This window comes from Dipodomys ordii, unplaced genomic scaffold (assembly GCF_000151885.1).
Source record: "Dipodomys ordii isolate 6190 unplaced genomic scaffold, Dord_2.0 Scaffold2, whole genome shotgun sequence".
NCBI lineage: Eukaryota > Metazoa > Chordata > Mammalia > Rodentia > Heteromyidae > Dipodomys > Dipodomys ordii.
This window is the reverse complement of record NW_012267218.1, coordinates 35884629-35892620: the sequence shown is the minus strand read 5'-3', so window position 1 is coordinate 35892620 and position 7992 is coordinate 35884629.

Genomic DNA, 7992 nt, shown 5'->3' with positions numbered 1-7992 from the left:
TTGAGCTGAAGAGCTGAGGGACAGCACCCAGGCCCAGAGTTCAGGCCCCAAGACCGGACCCAAAAAAAAAAAAAAAGCTGAAGGACAGTGCCCAGGTCCTGAGTCAAATCCCAGGACAGGCAGGGTGCTGGTGGCTCATACTGGTAATCCACGTTACTCAGGAGGCTGAGATCTGAGGATACCAGTTTGAAGCCAGCGGAAGGATGGAAAGTCCATGAGACGCTTATCTCCAATTAACCACCAAAAATGGGTATGAAGCTGTGTCTCAAAGTGGTAGAGCACTAGTCTTGAGGGGAAAAAAAAAAAAAAGCTCAGGCATAGTGCCCTGATGGACAAACAACAAAAAAAAGTTTATTTACATATGCTAATTAGCTTTCAATAATCAATTATTTCAATTAATAATTTTTAGCCGGAAAATACTTCATTGTTTTGCTTTAAAGCAAATACCTTCCTTAACGGGTTTCAAATGTGGTTTTAAAGAGTTAATTTTTTTTTTTTTGGTCAGTCATGGGGCCTGAACTCTGGGCCAGGGCGCTGTTCCCTCAGCTCTTCAGCTCAAGGCTAGTGCTCTACCACTTGAGCCACATCACCACTTCTGGCTTTTTCTGCTTATGTGGTGCTGAGGAATCGAACCCAGGGCCTCATGCATGCAAGGCAAGCACTCTACCACTGAGCCACCTTCCCAGCCCAAGAGTAATATTTTTTTTTTTAAAGACAAAGAATAAAATATAAGAATTCCCTTCCAAGGATGAAGATGTAGGTCTGTGGTAATGCTTGCCTAAATGTGCTTGAATCGCTGGTTTAATCTTCAGTAACAGAAAATTTTAAAAAAGAAAAGAAAAATGATTCTCCTTGGGGAAACATGTAAAGGTCAGTATTTTTTGTGATTTTGTTTGAATATGTTTTTGTATTATCAGAGAACATATCTGCTTTACATTAAAAAAAATTAATCGACAGAAAGCACTAGTGGTTCACACCTGTAATCCTGGCTACTTGGAGGCTGAGAGTGGGCGGATTAAAGTCTAAGGTTAGTCTTGGCAGAAAACATTTCTAGACTCTATCTCAAAAATAACCAGCAAAAAACAGGGCTAGAGGTATGGTTCAAGTAGTAGATTGCCAGACTATCAAACATCAAATATAAGGCCCTAAATTCAAACCCCAGTAATGAAAAAGTGATGATAATTTTTCATAGAATGATATTTAATTACATATATACACTGTGTAATGATCAGATCTCAGAAACTGGTGTATTCACTACCTTAAGCATTTGTTATTTGTTTGTGTTAAGAACACAACAAAATCCTCTGCACTACTCTTTTGAAATATACAGTTAAGTGTTACCTGCATGGTTATCCTACTGTTTTATAAAACAGAAGGTATTTCTCCTGTCCACCTATACTCCTGTACTTGTTTCCACCCTTTGTCTATTTCCTTCTTTCTTTCCTAGCCTCTGCTATTACTCTTTTATTTCCATGTGATCAGCATGTACTTGGCTTATTTCAATGAACACAATTTTCTCCCTTTTGATCTATGCTGCCACAAACGGTAGACTGTCATACATTTTAAAGTTAATAATATTCCATTGTGTTTATATGCTACATTTCCTTAATTTGTCTACAAAGGACACCTATGCTAACCCTATATTTTGGCAGTTATAAGTAGTGCTACAATAAATGTGGCAATATGACAGTGCTGTTTCTCTCTCTCTCTCTCTCTCTCTGAATGTGGTAATACTAGGGTTTGAATTTAGGGCCTTAAGCTTTACTTGGTTGTTTGGCTGGCATTCTACCACTTGATTCACAGCGCCAGCCCAGCTTCTTTGCTGCTTAATTTGGAGATGGGATCTAATTGACTTTTCTATATGAGTTGGTCTTGAACCATGATCCTTTGGATCTCTGTTTACTGAATAACTAGGATTATAGACATGAACCATTTGCACCTGGTTGAAAATACCTTTTTGGACACTCTTATTTCTCTCCTTTTGAGTATACACCAAGTAACGGAATGGCTGATTCATATGGTAGTTTAGTTTTGCTTTTCTGAGGAACTTCAATACACTATAACTCTACTAGTTATACTCCCATCAACACTATATGAGAATTTCCCTTTCTTTCACATCCTGACTGGTATTTGTTATTGTCTTTTTTATAATAGCCATTTTAGCTGAGATATCTCATCATGTTCCGGATTTGCATTTCCCTGAAAAACATATCTACTTTTAAAAAATTATTTCACAAATTGTGCTATAGTTGCTTCACATTTGGAAATACACAGGCATGTTTACACAAGCATAGTTATTTAATCAGTGTCAGTTTAACTCTTAGACCATCAGCTTCGTGAAGGTAGACATTGTGTTTTTCTGGTTCACAATCTTGAATGGATATATTATATGTACAATAAATATCTCACTGAAAATGGTTCTTAAATATGATTTCTTCACCATTAAGTTGGTAGAAAAAAAAATCTATCGATATAGGTGCTGTAGCTCACATTTGCAACCTTAGCTACTCAGGAGGGTGAGAAATGATGACCCAGGTTTGATGCAAGCTCAGGCAGTAAGTGCAAGATACTCTTACTACCAAAGAACTAGCAAAGTGCCAGAATAAGGTATGGCTCAAGTGGTAGAGCACTGGTTATGGGTAAGTAAAACAAATGTATTGAGTTTTTTGTGCTGGCGCAAGGAAAAAAAGTCAGGCTATATATTTTATTTTTTTGTCAGCCTTGGAGCTTGTCCCTCAGCTCTTCTGCTCAAGGCTAGCACTTTACCACTTTAACCACAGCGCTACAGCTGTGGCTCACAGCGTCACTTCCAGTTTTCTGAGTGGTTTATTGGAGATAAGAGTCTCACAGACTTTCCTGCATAGGCTGGCTTTGAACCGTGATTCTCAGATCTCAGCCTCCTGAGTAGCTAGGATTACAGGCGTGAGCCACTGGTGCCTGGTAAATAAGGCTGTATAGTTAAGAGTTTGCCATTTTCAGAAATCACTGATAGGGCTGGGAAGGTGGCTCAGTGGTAGAGTGCTTGCCTTGCATGCATGGCATTCTGGGGTCGATTCCTCAGAACCACATAAGCAGAAAAAGCTGGAAGTGGTTCTGTGGCTCAAGTGGTAGAGTGCTAGCCTTGAGCTGAAGAGCTGAGGGACAGCACTCAGGGCCAGAGTTGAGTCCCCACGACTGACAAAAAAAAGGAAGAGAGAAAGAAAAGAAATCACTGATGTTTATTTACCAAGAAATATTCTATGAAGTATCAATGTTTGCCATGGCTTGCTAGTTTGTGAGACTGATCACTTTTGTTTGTTGTTGTTGGTCATGGGGCTTGAACTCTGGGCTTGGATGCTGTCCCTGGGCTCTTCAGCTCAAGGCTAGCACTCTACCACTTGAACCACAGCGCCACTTCTGGACGGTTTTCTAGTGGTTTATTGGAAATAAGATTTGCACAGACTTTTCTACCTGGGCTGGCTTTGAACCTTGATCTTCAGATCTCAGCCTCCTGAGTAGCTAGGATTACAGGCGTGAGCTACCAGCGCCCGGCTCACTGATCACTTTTAATAATTGGGGAGCAGACCCAGTGAAGCAACATAAGGGTAAAGGCTATTTGCTGACTGCTTAAAAGAGCCTCTTGTCTCTGAAATACTTTGAAAATTTTGCCTGAGAATGAAGGAATCTGATCATTTCACAGTCTTTGTACTAAAGACACAGTTCTAAGGATTTGCACGCCCGGTATTCTGCACCTGCCTTCTCTAAAGATGACTAGCAGTATTAACAGACTTAAGGGATTCATGTCCAAAACTGATGAGAGTGTCAAGGTTGATGATTAGAATTTGGGGAGAATGAAAGTCCCTCTGGGACACACCCTGTATCTTAGAACTCAGCACTCTGAATGAAGACACCTGAGCTTCTGGAAGAAGCAAACCCATATAATCATTCAGCACTCCTTCAGCAGAACCTGATGACATGGTACCCATTAATAATACTAGAACACAACTTAAAGATAAACTTTTCATCAAGGAATTAAAATGTATTTGATCATGCAGTCAGAGAGTGTGGAAGATGCTTTCATAGCCTTTCAAACAAGACCAGTATTGTCAAAGTTTGCTATTTCCTCTGCCATTTCTTTATTCCCCTCTGCCCTCCAAAGATTTTCAAAGTCTTCAGGGCCATGATGTTACCCAGATTTGCTACCAACTTTCCGTTTTCCCCTGATCTTTTGTTTCAAAGTCTGCTTTCTTTCCCCTGTGTGCTCACTGAAGCCTAATTGTGGGGGTCAAGCTATAATTAGTTTATATATGAAGTTTAATTCATGATGGCTCTTTTGGTATTAGGCTCAAATGGGCTTTGATGTCTGGCTGCAGCTTTGATCCCAGCTCCTCAAATGGTGGTCATCACCAAACTCAAAGGATTTCCCTTTACTCCCTCTCTCCCCCATTTGGAGACAGCTTTCCCCCAATTGCATCATTTGTGTTTGTTTGGCCATAAACGCTGCATGGCATCATTTTGTTGCTTTTCTCTATAGCAAAATGTGCAGCGCTCCTTTACTCTGTCTGCAGTAGAATGTTCACTACTGGATTAGGAATTTGTAGAGCAATACTTAGACTCTGGCGGGGATGCTCATAGGAAGTGCTATGCCCAAGTGCAAGGCTCTAGGCTGTGTGATCTAAGACACCCTTCAGGCTCTTCCCAGGAAGTATGGTTACCCATAGATCACATAACTGTAGCATGCTCAGTCTCTCTCTCTCTCTCTCTCTCTCTCTTCCCCCCTCACGCGTGCACCTTTATTTTTAGTTTACTCTCCAGACGCTCTGCACAGCAGATTCATTCCATCTTTAGTGCCGTACTTTCTAAATGTTCATAAGAAGACAGAGACCTGGAGGGGTGGAGGGTGAGGATGAAGCAAACAAGGAACTAGGAATGAACCAGACTTGAAAGGAGTTAATATATAGCACTAGTGTGTGTGTGGGGGGGGGGAGGGGGGGATGCACCAGAACCTGCTTTAAAAAGAAAGAGAAAGAAAAATCAAATCCATAGGGGGAAGTGAGTGTCAGCACCAGAAGGGAACCGCCTCTTACAAACTTGCAATTAAAACAAAGAACCAGAGAGGGAAGAGAATCGAGGGAATGAGACCAGAGAGGAGAATATTTGGCTGCTAGGTTAGGAGAATAGGGGCAACCCAGCCAGTTGCACTTAATCTGATGACATTGGGACTTTTCCTGGAAAAACAATTACTGCACTAGGCTCCTTGTTTCTGACTTCATTTGACAGCTCAGGTTTGTTTTAATTGGCATGTGAATGAACAGCATTATTTATTAATGTGTAATGGATCCTTTGGAAAGACTAACCTTTATTCCTATTCGTGACCATTTTATTGGTGGTGCCATCTGAATACATTAGTTTTAATATTTAAACTTGCTGGAAACACTTTTTCATGGAGACGGACAAGCTGTTATGGCAAATGGTTTGCTTTGGACTAATGAGCCACCTCAAAGTGGCATTTGGTGGGGGTGGGGGTGGGTGGGAACGTGGGGAGATTTGGAGACACAGTGACTTGCCTGTCTGCTCTAACAAGATTTATTAGTAGTGTGTAAGAACGACTCAGCCCCCCCCAACTGTATAAATATTGTTGTCAATGTGTGACATAACACAGGCCACAATAATAGGCTCCACCCAACTAGAAGGAATCTAATTCAGAACTAGAAAGCAAGTCATGTATTTAGAAATGAGTAAAATGGAGCAATGACAAAGGACATGGGTGAGAGGCATTTGGAAGGCAGTTTTTTCTTTTTCTTTTTGGTAGTTGTGGGGCTTGAACTCTAGGCCTGGGCACTGTCCTTGAGCTCTTCAGCTCAAGGCTAGCATAGCACTCTACCTCTTGAGCCACAGCTCCACTTCTGGTTTTCTGGTAGTTTATTGGAGAGAAGAGTCTCATGGACTTTCCTGCCCGGGCTGGCTTTGAACAGTGATCCTAAGATCTCAGCCTCTTGAGTAACCAGGATTACAGGCGTGAGCCACTGGCTCTGTGTGTGTGTGTGTGTGTGTATGTATTGGTGCTTGGATTTGAAGTAAGGGCTTGGGAGCTGTCGCAGCTTTTTCTGCTTAAAGTTAACATGCTATCACTTAGCTACAGCTCCACTTCCAGGGTTTTTGTTGTTTGTTTGTTTGTTTGTTCCTTCTGGCTAACTGAAGATAAATATCTTAGGGATTTTCCTGCTCCACTGGGCTTGGAACTGCAATCTTCAAATCTCAGCCTCCTGAGCAGCTAGGAATACAGGCATGAGCCACAGGCATCTGGCTAAGTCATTCATTGTTCTTCAGTACCTTAAAATTAAGGAACAAAATTAGTTCTTGTATTACCAGCTAGGGTTTGACATGCCATAGGCATAAAGAATGGGTGAGTTAATCCAATAGTTTCTGTATGCTTAGGAACGTCTGAATGTAACTCTACTTTTAGACCTAGATCTTAGGATCTTGTTAAGGCTGTAGTTCCTTCCATGTCTGTGGGGGGTGGAGGAGGTGGGAGGAAGCAATGCAGAGGAGAAGTGAGTGGCAAGGGAGCTTTTGTTTTTGTCTTTTTGGTAAATGTGGACTTAATGCTATTTGTTGTAGAGATTAAATGGGTCCTATTAAGTTTTAAAGTGAGCTAAAAAGTATGCTAATGAGAAAACAATGTCCAACTAACCTACCTTCTCCAGAGTCTAGCAGTAAGCAATTACCAGTTGCATGCTAACCAGGCCCAGTGCTAAGAGCTGTGACCTGTGGAGGGTAGTAAAACAGTCCCAGCCTTTAGGGAGTTTTTGTGATGTGGCAGGAGAGAGGAGGTTCACATATACACCTACATACACAGACGTAAGTGTGGAAAGCAGATAAAGAACAAAGCAATAGCATGCAGTTGATGAGTTCAGAGGGAAAAGGGCATCACACTACACTGAAGAGGGAAAAAACAATTCTTAGCAAGGGTAAGCAGCTAGGCAAAATTGTACAATTATAAAATACAGATACAAATTGTGGATTGCTGGGTTCAATTTCTTTTCTTTCTTTTTTTTTTTTGTCGGTCGTGGGGCTTGAACTCTGGGCCTGGGCCCTGTCCCTCAGCTCTTCAGCTCTAGGCAAGCGCTCTACCACTTGAGCTACAGCACCACTTCCAGTTTTCTGGTGGTTTATTGGAGATAGGAGTCTCACAGTCTCTCCTGCCCGGGCTGGCTTTGAACCGCGATCCTCAGATCTCAGCCTCCTGAGTAGCTAGGATTACAGGCGTAAGCCACCAGTGCCTGGCTTGCTGGGTTCAATTTCTGAGGTGCTTGGATGCACTGCATATATATATGTGTGTGTGTTTAGCTGTTCCGTTGACAAGCCAGACCTCTACCCCACTGTGAGCAGTGTCTCTAGCAAAGGTAACTGTAACACAGGTGACACTCCAAGGGGGAAATTTGTAAGATCTTCTGCAGGAAAAACAAAGTAGGGGGGAGGGGACTTACATTAATTCTTACAGCCAGTGTGCCAGCCACGTTGTAAACGCACAGCGCAAACACACACTGCATGCTGTATGTCATTTCTCCAAGAGGTAAGTTGCATTAGTAGATCCATTTTACCTCTGAGGAGAAAGATGGGCACAGACAGGCCGAAGTAACTGGCCTACATCGCTATCCATGGATGAAACAGGGATTCAGCGTCTGCTAGGATGGCTTCAGAGTCAGTGTCTGAGTGAATGGAGACTAAATAAAAACAATAAACAGAACCAAAATCCTTGGCGGGCACGTGTGCACGGGTAAACCCTAGCTTTCAGATGCCAGCGTTGTAGCTTGCAGAGAGCGACCCCCTCCTGCCTAAGTTTAAATGCCTTCCATCCTTAAGTCTTGTTTAAAAAATTAGCCGGGCGCTGGTAGCTCACGCCTGTAATCCTAGCCACTCAGGAGGCTGAGATCTGAGGATCGCGGTTCAAAGCCAGCCCGGGCAGGAGACACCGTGAGACTCCTATCTCCAATAAACCACCAGAAAACC